This window comes from Mercenaria mercenaria, chromosome 3 (assembly GCF_021730395.1).
Source record: "Mercenaria mercenaria strain notata chromosome 3, MADL_Memer_1, whole genome shotgun sequence".
NCBI lineage: Eukaryota > Metazoa > Mollusca > Bivalvia > Venerida > Veneridae > Mercenaria > Mercenaria mercenaria.
In genome coordinates, this window is record NC_069363.1 from 100,936,916 (window position 1) to 100,956,083 (window position 19,168).

Genomic DNA, 19,168 nt, shown 5'->3' on the forward strand with positions numbered 1-19,168 from the left:
AATGGGTGTAGAAGCGGGTAACTAAAATTGTCGTCTGCTACACTTTATCGCGGAACGGTTTAAATACAACCGTCAAAACATAGTGTAACAGATAATTAAGTTTAAACATCAACCAGACAAATTACATTCAAATTGACACGTTCTGACTATAAATTAGTTCGACAAAGACAAACCAAAAACGTTGCTATAGGAAACAGTAGCAATCTTCATCCCCGGAGGTCCCAGCATTAAATACAGTAAATTTGACCGCGATATCAGCCTGATAAAAAATAATCTTGAAAATTCAATACTCCTACATTTGATAATAAATGTATAGCTTTTCAGCATGTCTATGCATCGAACATAAATTCACGTAACTAAAGATTATCTTGCTATTTTCTAATTCCTTTATAAAAACGATAAAATATTATGCTTCGGTGGATTTCATCACATGTAAAATGCAGCTTTATATTGAATATTTAATGAATAAAGTTATATATGACACAGAGGAGAGAGTATGCTGACATTGATGGATTTAAAACATCATTTGCGCTTATTCTGCTCCAGGTTAGCTGTAATTAGCGAGAGCATCAGTGGCCTGGGTTAAATACAGCCGTATAATGTGTCTGCTTTCATTAAGTTAGGTATTGAGGGGGTAATTTAATGAAAAATAGCACAAGGGTGAATGCTTGTGGCATGACTCAGTAATTTGCAAAAATAAACTTTTTCCTCCTTTTTTTATCGGCATCTCATGCAAATCTCGGCTGCGTGTTTTTGCTGATAAAATTTTGAGAATTTCAAATGTTTTTGCACAAAATTTGATAGCCCATTGATCTAAATGGTAGAAAAAAGTCATGATAAAAAGTACTTGATAAAATCAGTCTGAATGTCAAAATTTATTCAATTGTAACGCAGCATGGAACATGACTGAATTATGTTGATACATGTAGTTAACTGACATTTGTATCGTGATTTAGTACTGAACCTAAATTCCGTCAACTGACAAATTTAAAAGGCCTTGTGCCTTTATTTAGTGAGAAAACGGACACGCCTGGATCCAGCAAGTTCGGGTGTCGTTACTTTAATCACCCACCCCGGAAAATTGAAACCCGGTAAAGGAAATTTTTAGATCGATACTGTTCATCTATTAATTAATTCAGTATAACCCACCGGATGTTCAGGGTACTGGTACCATCGTCTATGGCACTGGTACGATCCCCTGTACACAGCCAGTTCCAACAAGGCGAAAACTCAACATAAAGTGAACAAAATAGAGATTTGAATCCTTTTAGTTGAATATTTGTAGATGATTGAAAAGTAGTTAATTTGATACATGGCTGTGTGTTTTTACAGTTCCGTAACTAAAGGCACGAGATTTTGTACACGCATGTACAAATTGTACGAACACGTTTTCTGAATACCAGTTAACGTGGAAGCACCTGTACTTTTGCCAGACCAGACATAATACATACATACAAACCTATTATAATAACAAGAGACAGAAGTATGTTTTACCAACATAGTAACGCTTATTTGTGAAGTAATTTCTGCAGTAGTTAATATATATCGTATAGAAAGAGAACATTGTGTGTGATCAGCATGGATCCAAAGTCTGGAATGGTATATGGTTGTTTTAATTAGGATTGCTTTGCGAATGGACAATAGAGGGTTGGATCTAGGGTAGCCGCTTATTGATCGGGGTACAGGTGTTTCGAAGTCTAGAGATGCTTTGACTGCAGGGATAAGGTGGTTGGATCTTCTAAGGGCTTGTTTGGACTTGGGGTTAAGGGGTTGGATCTAGCAGATGCTTTGACTGAGGGATAAGGGTTGTATCTAGGAGCCTGTTTGACTGGGGGTAAGGGATAGGATCTAGGAGACTGCTTTGCCTTAGGAATAAGGGTTGGATCTAGGACCTTGCTTTGTCTGGAACTTTAGGGATAGATCTAGGGACATGACATGTCTGATATGGTCAATATTGGATCTAGGAGCCTGCTTCGTGGGGTAAGAGTTGGATCTACCAGCCAGCTTTGTTTGAGGCTTTATGGTTGAATTAAGGGGGCTGCTTTGTAAGAAGGATAAGGGTGGGATCTATGAGCCAGCTTTGACTGAATGGTTTAAGGCTTGGATATAGGAGTCTGCTTTGACTGAAGGGTTTAGGGTGGATCTAGATGCATGTTTATTTGATGGTTAGTGTTGGATTTGGTTTTAAGGATTGGGTCTAGGAATCTGCTTTTCTTAGGGTTTAGGGTTGCATCTATGAGCCAGCTTTCTTTAAAGATTTAAGGTTGGATGTGTGGGCCTACTTTGTCTGGGGTTTAAGAATTGGATTTATTAGACTGCCTTTTCTTAGGTTTAAGCCTGCTTTGTCTGATGCTTTAATGTTGCTCCTGTAATCTGTTCTTAAAGGTTTAGGGTTGGATCTATGAGCCTGCTTTACAAACGTTCCTAAGTATGATTTTTCTTAAATTATGACATACATTGCCCAAAACCTGCTTTTGAGTGCTTGTTTTAAAAGCTAAACACTACTTCGTGTACGTCAAAATAAAATTACATAATCTTCTACAGTTGAAACCATCTAACAATCTATAAAATTGCATTAATAAAGTCACTGCAGTTAGTTATGGTACGGTAGATAATTTTTCTAGTTTATTGACTTTTGATCCGCCTATGATTTTCATAATCTTGCGCGCTGTCAAATAAATCATAGCCTGGTTGTCAGCTAAGTCTTGCGTTCAAAAAGAATAATGTTATACTAATCTACTTTATTGACACGATTAAGATAAAATAAAGATAACAAGGCGATTAATGAAACTATTTTGACAAACTTATTTTCATATTAGAGGAAAATATTCATTTGCACACGATAGAAGTTTGTACTCTTTATAACCTGTAAATAAATACAACCAGCATATATAACAAGTTGCAAATGCACTCAAAATTTGTATTGATTGACCTATAAAGATTGTATTACTTAAAATGTCACCGTGTGCATTATCATTCAAATTTTGACATGACACCATTAAATTTTATGTCGGCTGCAGCCTTTAAACGTGTGTAAATGAGAAAACGAAATTGTGGACTTCCGGAATGTCGCGCGTTAAACTACTGTGTGAGAACGTGCTCTGCCAGGCGAAAGGATGCAGTGTTTAACGCTATACAGACATACTGTTCGATGTTTTGAATAAAAAGTTACTCTTGAAGTTGAACACCGTCTGATCTATGGACTATATTCTCTGCATAATTTTAGCCATGCAGTCATTATTGACCAACCACCAGTATACAACTGTACAGTGCTGCCGAAAAAAATGCTGGTTCCCGGTGATTTTTTCTTTTTACAAACGCTGTACCCAACAGTAGTAATAAGTCAATAAAACTTTTGGGGAAAAAACACAATAAAAATGCAGTTTGTCACTGCAAAGATGATGTTTGTTAGAGTATAACGATGTGCATATTTGTCCACCTTTTTTTAGTGACCGTCTCTTTCTATTTGTTTGACAGATACTACAGCCCAAAAGAATGTACAAGTATATCATTTACCGATCCAACAACCCTTACCCTGCTAAATTTCTGTAATGAACTTATCCATCTTTCAGTTTTGACAGAACCACTAACTGTTATAAAGGGGGTGCATACCAAAAAGATACTGACTGAATGGCGACCAGTGCAGATCGTGATCAGACTGCACGGATGTGCAGGCTGATCATGATCTGCACTGGTCGCAAAGGCAGAATCTGTCATGTCCAGCATGATAAGTGTTTGATAGACCCAACTTGACGTAGATAAATCATACATAATTATAAATGCATATGCGATCAATATTAATTAAGCTGTCAGTCTCGGAGTTCAGTTTTCCCACCAACAGGTCGCTCATTTGCATAAACAATGCATTACAAAAACAAATAAATTAATCAGGAAGTGTAGATTGCTGATGATGAAGTCTGGAAATTTTATAAAATTGAGATCAATTGCTACATGTTCGCAAATTAGAGTGAGATTAGGAAAAATGTGTAGGGACATATCTCCAAATTTAACATATCCCAGTATCTCAAAGAAAGAATAAAGATAAATTATGTGTGTGTCAGGTCCATTGTGTTGACCGTTATGACATTTAGAAACGATATCTTCAACTGATAAAAATCGTATTTTATATATATAATTTAGACGTACATGTAGATGTTAAAAGTAGATGTACATACATCATTGCACCTGCTGTTTCATACCCACAAATCGTAATGTTTTAGAAATTTGTAAACTTTAAAATGTTATTTTAAAGAAAAAGAAATCACATAAAACATCGTGTTTGCAGCCGAGGTTCCTGTTGGCACATTTACGTTACGCCTTTAAATATCAAAATGGGAAACACTAATAATATATATTAATAAATGAGCTTTTAGTCAAAAGAAAAAAAACTTGACGACATACATTACAGGATAACCTCGATGACTTTTCCCTAGAAAGAGCTCACCAGTTGCTTAGCGGTAGCTCAGCACGAGCTCTGATACCGTTATGAATAGAGACGTCAATCATTGTTACATATGTCTGAAGAGGAAATATGTTTAATGTCATTATCGTGAACAGGTTTCCTCGAATTTCCTCACACCTGGAGTTTTTGATTTCTTTGTTTTTTTTTTTTCAAACAAAGCTAACAGGTTCACTTTAAACACACTTGCAATTTGCATACAAGGAAAGAAAAAAATATGTGTAGGCTGCTACATGCTGAAATGGACGTAGAAAGCAATACGATGATTGGTCCCTTGGTTTTACCCCCGGAAATAATCAGTCTCAAAACTCTACAAGCTGATTGGTTATTTCCGGGCTTAAGTTTGGCTCTGACCAATGGTAAGGCAGCTTTGATAACCTCAGTATTTGATTTTACTTCCAGAAGAGTTTTTTTTTCCACTTAGCATTTCTATTCTCTAAAACAGGGGTTTGTTGGTGGCTCTGTACAGAAAACGTATTTTCAGAAAAAATGTTAAGATTCGAAAATTAAGAAATGTTTGATCACAACAGATTTTGTTAGTCTGGGCCTGGAATGTTGGTCATGGATGGTAGTGATACATATTATCATTTGGCAGACACCAATGACTGTTATTTGTCTGTAGATTGCAACTGTTTATTTGTCTTCTCTGCTTTACAATACACACTTTACGTGTTTCATCTTTAATGGTGTAAATTTGACTATATAGGTAAATAAAACGCAAATATCATTGCAAATTAATGAAACTGAGGTTATATTTGGTTTATATCTTTAAGCATAACTTACTTAATGCAAAGAGGTGACGATGGCCTTAATACTTTCATTACATTTTATATTGTTTGTGTACCGATTTGTTTGCTTCATTATTATATTCATTCTCATCTGTAATCTATGTTGTGTTTGAAATGTATATTACTGAAAAGAAAAGTGGAAATAAAGAGTATATATAACACGGAGTGCTATAGGTCTCTACTTTTACCATTCGACACTGTCGTTTTTACAAAACTGACATTTGAATATTTTTAAACAGATACTAATACTTGTCGTCTAAAAGTTAAAATAGACACATTTATTATGATTATCACGAACCACCTTTCACCTAAGTTTAAACTCTGACATCAGTAGGCTTTGGGAAACAGACCGTTGTATTCTTTATCTTCGTATCAGATATTTTAACAAAAAAACACAAAATGTTCGGCTGTGACTATATACAGAGTTGGTGCACCCGTGATATATTACAGACTCCGGTATATACCGGATTAACTAAATTTTAACAAAAATACCTTAAATGTATATATTTTGTAACCATGGTGATTCTAACTCTAACCTTTAGTCAGTATATTATGCACATTATACACTAAATGCGTGCGGACATGCAAAAAAATGAGTATTTTTGCCGTGCGTTCCATTTGATAATAATTCCGCGCATGCGCAGAACGGCTGCACCAACTCTGCAATGAGAAACATTCAAAATGTTCGCCCATAAAATTGTATCAAAATGTGAAACAGTACACCATCTAAAGTCTGATCACATTCGCTACACTGTTAATGTCTTTAAAACTAATTTATCTATCTGGCCACATTTGAAACGGTGCATTTTAAAATTCAATATTCAAACTTAAAGAGATGACTTTTTGTATGCCTTTCATCCACGTAAAGTATTAAGTAGAAAATATGTTTAATATCAATAGGTGGTCATAAAGAATCTAAATTTGCACTGTGAAATGTATTAAACATTCTTACCTGATAGTATAAATAGATAGAGTATTGAAATGTTCGTGACAAATTCATTTTTCGTATTTAAAAATGTCTTGTTTGCAAATAAGTAATATTTCTCTCACTTACTGAATGAAAATACACGAGAATGTGATATTTAAAATGTATAATGAAAATTTCTTTAATATCAAAAGTGTTTAGCTACTCACAATAAAAGGAATTTTCAAATCGGTGATCAGAGAAAATTTAATACTCAAGTCCCCAGATGTTACGAATCAAAACGGCGTATATAACACAGAAATCATCGAATTTTAGGAGTTTTTGATCGCTTTATGCTTATAACAGATCACAAAAGATTTCTTTGTTACTAAATTGAAAATAAATGACTTTGTTCATACTGGGGCAAATCGATAATAAAAGGAAATAAATTATAAATCTAGGCTTCAAAGACGCGTTCAAAAATAGTCTACTGTTTTTATTATAATTCCTTCTCTTTTTACTTACAATCCTTTTGAATAAACATACAAATCAAAAATCTTCAAAGCTGATTATGGCAGGGTTGTTGTTTGTTGTCTGTCTACCCGATCCAGCTATTTATCGAATAAAACACGAATAGTAATAAATAAGTTAAGCTTATTCTTTTGCAAGAAAACCGCAAATTTGCGCATGAGAACACGTGCACACAAAGAAAGGTCGAATAAGGACACATTAATAGAAATCGTTTAAGAAGCTTACTTCATACATTCACCCCAACTTACTGAACTTCGATCAAGATAATATTGCTTTTCCAATTAATTTATTAGATCTTAAATGGTGAACTCCTATAAGTAAACATTTTGCGAGGTTATTAAGGATTTTTTTACCTTCCATTAATCAGTAAAAAAGTAGGCAGCTTTAACTATTTTTTTTCAAAATAGATAAAGCTGTTAAAGAGGCAGTAATAACAACCACCATCCATACTCTAGTGAAAATAATACATGCATATTCTTCAATTGTCTGAATATAAAATACACCTTTTGAGTTTTTAGGTTTTGCAGTCATGACGAGAATATTGAATTATTATTAACCCTTACCCTGCTAAATTTCTGTTTGAACTTGTCCATCTTTCAAATTGGACCGTACCATTAACTCTTAAAATGGATGATTATGAAAAAGGTACTGACTGAATGGCGAACAGTGCAGATCATGATCAGACTGCACGGATGTCAGGTTGATCATGATCTACACTGATCGCAAAGGCAGAATCAAGCATGTCCATTATGATAATAATTTAAATTACACAATATATATTAAAATATTCTAACATCTCAATGTTTGGTAGCAATACCTCCTGCTATGCAGGAATGTGAACTTTGATATCTGGTTAATACGAGCCATGTTTAAGTGCAGGTATTAGCTGATAAGCATAATCTTTTTACCTGTTCTTTGTTTACCAGAAGCAGAAAGAACTTTATTAGCTGACAAATATCTTACTAAATTATGTCATCATGAATTTTAAAGGCTACTACAGATATGTTTGTTTTCTGCAGAACGACGCTTTGGAATACAAATTTGTGTCTACATTGACAGATATTGTCTTGCAAATTTCACCAGTTCCTGTGTAAATGGACATTTCTTTGCAAGGAAAATATCATGTAAAATGAACACATTTATTCCTCTTTCAATTACATGAACTCACGCATATCTATTAATAATTTTGACAATAACGATAGACTTGGACCTTTAACTGGAGTAAACATTTTAGTAACAGCATGTTGTAATTGTATATGATGGAGTAATTGGGTTAAAGACCCACCACAACCTAGTGACCTACTTTTTCCCACCTCAAAAACGTTATGAAAATCATTTTGATAGTACAGGTATACTTCTAGATGACAGCTTGACAATTTATGTCCTTCACGAATTAATATGTTTACACAACTTCATCTGCTAACTTATTCAGTCAATATCTTTTCGGTATAGTTTTAAAAAGTATAGATAAATTACACTGTAGAAACAAAGTCTGGTCTAAACTAAGCTGATTACATCAAGTAGTGTGATTAGTGCTGCATTAATTTAATAAAATATTTAGACATTAAACATAATTTATTATTGTCTTGCACTCATATGATATACGCTGACGTCAGTTTACCTAGATACTGTTTTTTTCTCAAGTTTTGTCATGCAAGTAATTACAATCATTACAGTTATTCTGTGGCGGGTCTTTAAGCATGTCGGGTTGTCCTGTCATCAGAAAGGCGACAGGTTAGATACCAGTGGAATTTCGACCGTGCTTTTCTCAGTGGTCATTTACAAGAAAACGGCTCTAGAATTGCACAATCATATGCATGAGGCTGCTACAGGCCATTCAGACACACTTTCTTGAACCAAATCACCACCGTATATTTTCAGTACGTAGTTCTCTTACATTTATAACAAATGGTGGCCTTTAATGTATAAAAGTACTTATTGGCATTTGAAATAAATAAAAGTACCCTTGTTAAGTACAAATCGATGTTTTAAATGAAGTAAATCGACCGAAATATGATTTTACACCAGCTTTTGCAATATGTTGTAATACTTGGATTTAACTTTGTGTACCTTTTCAATGATGGATATGCATGTTTTATTAATAAAATGGAGCTATTTCAATTTTCTCTTTCAGACGCAAGGGAAGTTTTTCTTTGTGCATACAAAAAATTCATATCAGCTTGGTTTGTGCAGCGTCCATGAACATCTGTAATATCATTTTGTATTTCCATTTTGCAACATCTAACAGATAAATCTAATGTATGCAGATTAACACCAAATGCCATCTAACATTCATATTATATAATCTGACACTATCATATTAAATCTACATAAACTGTCATAAATAGTTCGTTAATGTTTGTATATTACGCAAAAAAAAATATCAGACCGGCTCAACTCAGGTGCATCTATATAAACTATTACGCAGCTTAATTCCCAGGTCAGACACCATTCAATCAATCTGACTAAAGTACTTGATCTTCTAAACGAAGATCTGAGAACGACCCATTCACATTCGTCTTCTGTATATTTTGGATTTCCAGTATTGCTATTTTTATTTTATCCAATCAGACGACTTGTTCGAATGTCAAAGAGTAAGAAAAATGTGCAGTCATTCCAGGGCTCGAACCCGGGACCCCTCGCTTACAAAGCAAGTGGCTTACCGACTGAGCTAACCGGCTATCTGATACGATATGACATAAAAATTGTAAATATCAAAAGTCAAGGCTACAGGTAGATTTGCAGGATGTTGTAAGTTAGGCTCTGATTGGCTAGCGAAAGGGTCGTCAGAACGAGGCAATGAATAGGTCGTTCTCAGATCCTATGCGTAGCGTAATAGGATATGTACTTTAGTCAGATTGCCATTCAATTGAATAAACCGAAAATCCAAACATTTCTTCATTACAAAACATTCTCATATACTCACAGCTTGACAGTGGCCTGAACTCTCTTTCCTCGCCACCGTTGGTTCGATTCTTAATAAATTAGAATTATTTGAAAGAAGTTCGCAATATGTCCAGATGGCTTGTGGAACGATTTTTATTCCACTGACGTGTTCGCCTGTACGTGAAATAATTTGTGCAAAGGATCTTCCTTCTTTTGCAAAAGTATAGAAACGTGTCGTATAAAGATGTCTACTAGTATACGCCAACAATCATGTAACTTGTCGTGATCTTTTCGAGACAACACATTTCAATATCAGTGTGAGTGGGATTTTAATGCAGAAAAAAATCTAAAAGTCTCTCAATTGTGAAATTTTGCAACATTAATGTAACAAATTAATGTTTAAGACATGTTTTATAACAAAAAGTGTTTTTATCGAGACTTTATGCACTTAATATACAGTAGATATGATCTAAGATATGAAATCATGCATATGTTCTTATGATAGCGTACCCTTTGATGAAGATGAAAAAAAAAGAAAAAAAAAGTTATATCTAGAATTTAATAGATTTTGAAAATAAAGCGATGTTTTTGTAACAAAGTAATTTTCAATGTGAACGTTTCAACAACTTGTTAATATTTCGCGGACAAAAAAGAAATTAATGTGAGTTCAGTCTTCTTTTAACTATGTATTTCAATATTTCAAATATTTCTTTGAATTTGAAATTACTTTTGCCGTTTTTTCCAGCGTTTATTACAAATTGCATAGTCTCAGCAATATTTTGAGATGATTTAAAATATAATATAAAACAAAAAGAAAAAACACACACACACAAAAAAGAAGAAAAGAAAAAGATTTTATTCGCCAAAACCTTCTTTACGTAGCAGCAGACTCTAGTATTGTATCTTATCGTGTATCAAACTGTTTTACATCAGATACTATTATATTAATAACATGCAAACTCTAATAGGTTTGATGTATGCCCCAAACTTTATTACGTATCCTTTTCGTGAACATTATTATTACCAAACAATATATCGTGTGTCTATTATAGGTGTAGTGTATCATTTAATCACCTAAAGCACATGTTTCTTAGAACCAACCGCCTTACTTCTTTGGGTGTATTCGTTTAATTTACAATTATCGTAATGTATAAATAATTTGAAACAAGAAATTAAGTATCTAAAACGCTAAGTTGAGACTTCTGCATGTGTAATCTGCAAAAAAGTGAATGAGAAATAAAGAAATAGGCAGCCGAGGTTGTCTTTTTTTCCAGATAAAACGGCAAATATTTGCTTTGTCTGTTTGGCATATTATTAAAGACAAGACACTAGTACCAGTTAGTTAACATGAGCGATACCTGTGGCATTGGTACTGGTGAAAACAAAATAAAGAGCGAGTTTTTGAAGGAGTTATGTTTCCGAAACAGCTGCTAGATTTCATTTTGTAGGATACATGTATGAAAATAAAGACACCAGACTATCTGTTCGATTTATTTCCGATAGTTTGCAAAGGATATGAGATATTTAAGACTGTTTTGTATATGCTATGCATTCAGTTTTTTTGCAATGAAGTAAACAAACCGCCCAGGTACGGTACAAATCAAATACAGCGCGACAAAACGACAGATCGACAGTTTAATATGAGCAGGCCGGAATGACGCCCTAAACTTAAAAGTCTTTGTGTTCTGTTGTTCTGGCGGCGATTACAGACAACGAAACAATGAAAAGAACAGCGAAAGAGCGTTCTTTTGCTCGCTAAAATGAAATTTTCTAATTTATCTTTCTTGCCGTTGTACTGTTCTTTCGCCCCCGCCAAAACGACAACACGGCAGGACGAAAAATTGCAAAATACCGTACTGTCATTTTGCTGAATCCCTATAAGCAAGCGTACTGTCTGTAAAACAAAATTGAAAAAAAAATACATCAATGGGTTCTTAAAGTACATTTATGTCTTTAAAGACTGAATATCATGATATAAATATCATTGACTAGAAAAAGAAAAGTCTCAATTCGCATGCTTACCGGAACGCGCGAACGAACTCATCAACATATGAGCCGTCATACAAACAACATATGTGTGCGACAGCTGATCCAGACAGCTGGAATCGAGTTGTGGGTCCATGTGTCGCTAACGTTTCTCCAATTCAAATAGGCTTTAAAGCGAACAGCATGAGCCTGCCCAGACTGCGCGATGCGCAGGCTGGTCTGGATCCATGCTGGTCGCAAACCCACTATGTTGGTTTTCTCATGGCGCGGCTCATATAATTAGTCAATAAGTCCATAGCATTTAAAATACTGCAACTTCTAACTGCGTATATCGGGTAACTATGTGGAATAATAGTGTTGCTTAGGGATTCAGTAGCTCAGGATGATATTCCGGTCCTATCGAAATCAAACCTCAAACCTCCGGCACATGGGGCGAAACCGTATAACTAAACCATTCCGCTTTTTATAATGTTTCTTGTAAGAACACCCCATTGTAATCAGTAAGTACAGTTGTTTGTTATCGGAAATCGAATGCTCAAGTGTAAACAATTTTCATTGATTTCAGTTAAAATGTGAAGAAAACTATTTGTGAATCAATTATAAACATGCTCGTTTCATTAAAATATCATTTTTCAGTTATGATTTGATTAAAAGATATAGAATGCATTTAATAAAAAGTTCTAGTTTATGTCAAGTTTATTTTGAAATGCATAGTTATGGTAATGCTGAACAATAAACATGATTTTATTTCATGTTATTTTATTTGAAAAAGCAACAACACACTTTATACTATGTTTCGTATGTCCTGAGCAAAGTACATGTAAGAAATGATTACGAGGTAACCAAGTCAGTTCATTGGAGAACAAAACAAACAAACGAACGTACGGACAGACAAACGCAAACGTACGGACAGACAAACGCAGACAACAGAAACAACAGCTTCAGTACAAAGATACCATTGACTGTAGCTATAAGACAGGAACAAAATAAATCAAAAGTACAAGTTAAAGCATGGCAACAGCTCCTTCTAGGGCACATCTATATAAATAAATAATGATTATCTTGTAAAAATTTGGTTGCCATGTCTGTTTTAAAAATTGGTCATTAGTGTGTGGAACCCTAGGATTGGGCACAAAGACAATCCCATTCTACCTTCTTGACATATATTCGCTTCATTTTTTTCTGTTTAACATCGTAATGTAGTGATTTTATGCGCCAACAGTCTACGTCCTCGCATACAACAAACATAGTGGTAATCAAGTAATCCATGGCTATTTTTAGTATCTGTCCTAGATCTCGTTCGTGTCACATCCGGGCATTCCATGCGTGATTTTTTTTTGTGCACAATGAAAGGTCGCAGTTGGGTTTGTTTTCACATATTGACCATGCACTCGAAGGTAACGACGTATGTTAACCTTTGTGACTTATAAGATGTTTGACATGTTTCAACAACGCCACTTTTCCATCCTCAGGTTTAGTGATATGTAATACGCGGAGCGCGTTCAGCCAGAGAGTCGCCTCAGTTAGGAAGAATAAGTTATTTCTAAGGTAACGGAGTTTGATTGGCCAGCTTATAATGACAACAGTTTTCGAGATCAGTTACTCAGTCAAATGCGACGTGCCAATTCTAAGTGTTCCTTCTCAAGAGAAGAAGAAGGAAAGTAGGTTTTTTTATGGCAGCCAAATCATCAGTGTATATATGGATTTGTTTGCTACGTGTGTGTCTAGCTAGCATACATAGTCAGAATTTGATTCAACAAATTTATGGGATGTAACGTTTTAACTATTAGTTTATTGTGGTAAAACTTTAAAGCATAACTTTTGCCATTTCGGTAACTTTGAAATGTTGGACAAACTTCCCGACATCAATCCTGCTTCGGCTTCCTTCTGCATTCATCTGCCATATTCAACATTTATACAAGTCAAATGGTTTATCGCGGCCAGAAATTTGTACAAACCGGACAGAATTTGCGAAATTGTCATTTGTGCAGGAAAGAAGCGTTTACCATAATGTCCAGTACTGGACAGGTATAGTGACCATGCACGGACACAGCCAATTTTCTCAGAGGGGGTCCGATCCCCTGCCCCCCCCCCTCCACACACACACACACCCTGGAAATTTTGAAATTTAGCGCTTCATTTTTTGCATTCTGGGACAGTTTTATGGACTTACCTGTTAAATTTGGGAAAATGATAAAATCAAGCTTTCTTGAAGGTAAAATTCTTAGTTTCTTTTAGATAAATAATATGAATTATGTCGGGGTCGTATGTAGCAGCAGCCACATATACTTTACTTGCAGTCCTAATGTTGTCTTTTTCGAAAAACATTTTCTTTCCTTCTTGTCTTCTTTCCTTTTTTAAAGATTTTCCAGAGGGGGTCCGGACCCCCGGTCCCCCCCCCCCCCCCCGTCTGGATCCGCGCATGGTGACATATCATGCTTTCTGTTTATGCAGGTAAACTTGTGTTTGGTTAAATTTCAACAGAGCACAATTGTCTGAACAGTCTACAAACTCATTACTGTTTTTTCAGGCAAGGGTGGAAAAAAGTGGTAGACAATGAAAGCAGTAACAGTTTTATTAAAAAAAAAAATAAACAATGAGACAAACATTTCCAACATCTTTGGACGGTTCAAAAATCCCATGTTAAACATACGATAAAGCCCGAAACGCGTGAAAATGTTCCGAATGTAAATCGGGTGAAGTAGGCGCTCTATGTATAGAGTTAGATTATGCGTCTAGATTGATTAAACTGGGCGAGTCTACTTACTTATTACTTGAAAATGAAAAAAAAAACGTGTTTTTTAAATGTTGCACTTAAACAAGGGTGGCGATTGAACTACTAAAAGTACAACAACAGTTAATTCACAACAAATCGTACGGTATGTTTTATAATCAGTAGAAGCTAGTCGTATTTGCGCTTATGAGACCTGTTTCACCCATAAGTAAAGAATTCACAGGTCCATCATGAAATATTTTCCCCAGCGCGCATATACTTTACCTATTCAATATGATCATCGGCCGCGATCAATGATTTAATGGTCTATATTTACTTGATCTGGTACGCAATTAGTTCGTACCATCAAGCTTCTAGATACATACTTTCATTGCCCGTGCTTAGTCATACAGTGATTCCTTTGAGTGCGCATCTTGTCAATTGTAAGATAAAGTGTTACAGAGAAAAGTGTATCGACATGCCCGAATAAATAGAATATATTCGATATAAGCGACAAATAACTTGACATTGCCCCCGTGCTCTCAGGTCATACAGTTGATGTCCTCTTGAGTGCGCCAGTTCCTTTTGTTCAAACATTTGATAGAGATATAAGTGTATTTAACAAGAGATAAAGTGTAGTCAGACATGCCCGGAATAACTTATTGAATATATTTCCGATATTAAAGACGGACAAAAGTTAACAACAATATTTTCATTCGATGCCAGGGTCAATTGTTTACCTTTCCAATGTTTACGCGCCTTAAGTAATTACAAATTTTTTGGTAAGATTATGTAATTTATATTAAAATATTCCAACATTTCAAAGTTTGATAGCTTTAACAATACCTCCTGCTATGAAGGAATGTGAACTTTGATATCTGGTAAATAGGGACCATGTGCTAGTACAGGTATTAGCTGATAAGCATAATACTTTACCTGTATTTTACTTGTTTACCAAAATCAAAATGAAAACTTTAGAAAGCTACATTAGCCTAAAATAGCTTACTTAACTAAGTCATCAAAATCTCAATTGGTATACAATGTACCACTATAACGAAGAATTCAGTTTTGCTGCAGAATAGCGTATATTCAGCATACAAGTAATCTTTATAAATCGAGGCAAAATATTCAACTGGTACAAACCTATATATGAAACCTCTTTAAAGTAAATACCTTCCTACAAAAACAAAGTTTTTTTTTTCTCCAGAACAGCATATTCCATACAACATTCAGGCAAACACTTCTTCCACAGAAGATAAAAGTGACCGTGGCCAGACATTGCGTCAGCTCGTACATTCGTGCATAGATTTTGACTTATTTTGCCATTATTGATTCTGGTTACGTTAGAACAACACACTAGGGTGACTTTAGGATATCACCTGTTTCTATTTTAATAATAGACAGACTGAGTAAGATTTAACCCTTACCCTGCTAAATTTCTATAATGAATTTGTTCATCTTTTAATTTGGACAGTACCATTAGCTATTAATGCACTATTAATGCACAGATGTGCAGGCTGTTTTTGGTCTACACTGGTCGCAAAGGCAGAATCATTTGCCATCAGTAGGCTAAGGGTTGTTACCAGTGATGTTACTTCAGCTCAAGAACCCACCTTCTAAGTAACTGTGCCGTAAAGCTACACGCCATCCAAGTCTTTGAAAGTGGCCTTTATAATAAACGAGTACCTTATATTGACATTTAAACAATGCAAAGTGTCATTCTAAAGTACAGAAGAAGTAAAGTATTCTACACACGATTTTGCCTCCAATTTTACACTTTTATGTCAGACACCATGCAATTCAATTAACCGAAAATCCAAATTTAAAATGTGCATCTGTTTCATATAATGAAACTCAAAGCTCTTGAAGAAATTAGGGAAGTTATGAAAACAGATATTACACGTGTAGAATACTGTTGCGCTAATGATTGAATTATATTTCAACGTTTAGATAGTTCGATAACATATTTTATTAAATAACATAATCAAGTTACGGCGTGTAAATATATTTAAAGTTACACTATATTCAGCATTCCAAAATAAATATGAAACTGCATGTATGAAAAGGAAGACAAAAATTGCATCTGTACCACATGCCATTCGGAGAGAAAATGTACACACTTCTGTCTTGAACATTAACCAAAGGCTTGTGGAACCTCCTTGCTTGCTGTGGAACCTCCTTGCTTGCTGTGGAACCTCCTTGCTTGCTGCTGCTCCCTTATCTTCTGTCCACTATGTTGTGACCTTGGGACATGACAATTGCACCTGTCAGCTGGTTGTGGGACGGTGTTGGTTTCCCTGCGGTGTCTCGTATATCACATATAATTCTAGCAAAGACCTTTCTCATATGAACATAACAGTCGGTATGAATATAATCCAAACATGTACAGTCACACATAGCATGTTACATTTTTGACGTATTACATTGATTACAGGACTTTCAATCAAGTGATTTTTTATTGCATGATCATAATATCAAAAACACAAAAAGGTTCTTTTAATTATTTCATATTTACAACAGTACATTTGCTCGCCAGGTGAAAACTGTTTTGTATTACTTGATTACAGAGTTCGTTAGGTTTTGATATTGCAGGAGATGTGTTGCAAAAAATATTATCTAATATGAAATCATGCATATATTCTGTAGGTATACCCTTTGATGTTAAAATGTTGAGAATACTTTGGCAATGCTCACACTTTCTTATTCTTAATTAAGTTTATCTGACCTGTGCCATGTTTCACAAATCATCAACAGCATTTGTTAAAAAGAATATTTGGCTTACTTGCATTGGCGCGATTGTGAGAGAACCAAATGTATTATGCGGAGAATAAACCAGCAATAGAACAATCAAAAACAGCAATTTCAATAACAGTAATTGAAAGTAACACAGCTGCTACTTGAAGAATATTCTTCAATATTTTCAAATTTATTGTGGATATAAGATCCGGACATAATAAATTAGATGTATGAATAGTAGTTTTATGACAGTGAGATCATCACTGTAAACATTAAATTGTAAAGTGCTATGCGTGTGTCTACTTCTAATCCTTGTTTAGCTTTCATCGTCAGGAATTTATTTCAGCACATTTATGAGATATAACTTTTTGATGAATACCGGTATATCATTGCGGTAAAACAGTTTTAGCATAATTTTGGCCATGCAGGTAAACGAATTTTACTCTTTAGGGAAGTTGGGACAAAGTCATCAGCGTCATATTGAAAATTATTTCAGCTCTTATAGGATGTCTGCTACAAGCGCAAGAAAACCAAGGCCGATATTAATAAACTTTTTTTTTTTTGAAATTGGTTCTTTTCGCACGTATCTTGTTCAAATAGTTTTTCTATAACACGTATTAACCTTTCAAACTGCGAGACATGCAATTACAGTTAGTGGTACCCGGTTCTAAGTTTCCAGAAGAATTAATTGCGTACTTGACATTGTCCTCATGCCCTCAGTGAATGTCTATCCAACCCACTTGACAGCGTCAATATATAAACCTATCGATGACCCTGATTTGTTGAAATATTGATAGAGATATAAGTGCCTTAAACAAGAGATTATGCGTAGACTAGTGTTATTTATTGATGATGTCACAGAGACATATTTCCGTTGACACAATACTTTATACTTTTACAGTTATAAAAGTGGCGGACAAATGTTTAAATTAGGTTAAACTCCAATGCACCCTCCCCAAAACGGAACTCACACACAGATGTGTACAGTACCAACATACACACATACAAAGCAAAACGAAAAATTAAAGGAACACATGTAGTGGGGCACCGCCTTGGAACGGTCAGTGGCAAAACCACCACTGAGGAGCTTAAACCGGTTTATGGTGCGCACCCACCTCACTCTAACCCCCACAATATTCCATGTACAAAACCTTCCTTCCGCAGTGTTTGTAATTTTTGTTATCGGCAAGGACATTACCTAGGATATTACTTAAAATCATAGAGCCTTGACCTTGTCTCGGGTGATTATACCACATCTTTGTATAATAATGACATCTTTGTATACCATTCAAACACACTAAACCATCGTTCTCGTATAACTTTATACACCGGCAGTGTGAACATCTGTCATTTTGTGATATCATTTTATTTTATTCAGTAGATAAAACTAATGTATGCAGATTAACACCAAATAGTGAAATACCATTTAACATTCATATTATATAATCTGACACTATCATACAAAATTTACATAAATCCTATAATTTTTTCATTAATATTTAACATTGAAAACTAGAGTTTAGCAAAAATATATTAGACCGGTTGAACTCAGGTGTGCATCTGTATAAATAATCATGCAACATATTTCCCAAGTCAGACACCATGCAGTTTATTAACCGAGAATCCAAACTTAAAACTTACTGCTGATTTTCAAAGTTATTCATTCACAGTTGAAACATTTAAGCTTTACATGAAATGAAAACTATGAATGAATAGACTGTACGCTACTAGTATCCGGAGGGGGGATTTACCATTTTCCTAACGTATATTATATATAACTCTCTCTCTCTCTATTATGAAAACATACCAACATTAACCATTTCCTTTGAGGTTACAAAACCTTATGCTCTTATAATATCTAATTATTCGTATATTTTGATCCTCGTGAATATCGGTTTGAGCCCCCGCGAGAGGGCAATCCCTTTCAAAGGTTGACTCAAGCCACCGGTCTTGAACTTTGTTGTTTCAACTCAGGTATTCGTTTGTGCATACAATAATTCCTGAAAGGGCTTTCGGAACCCGGTATGACGATGGACCAAACAAGAACAATTAGATCACAAATTTAGATATCACTTTTTCGGAAAAAGGCAACATGATAATGCAAAAAATTTATTATGAGAATATTGAGATCAAGATAGTTGGTAATTCATTGCAAGAGCATAATG

General features: G+C 34.8%; 1 protein-coding gene across 2 annotated transcripts in view; it reads left to right on the forward strand.

The window, feature by feature from the left end:
* LOC123523842 (peroxidasin-like) overlaps nucleotides 1-19,168 on the forward strand; it is a 74,050-nt gene that overhangs the window by 1,156 nt on the left and 53,726 nt on the right. The window lies entirely within an intron of this gene.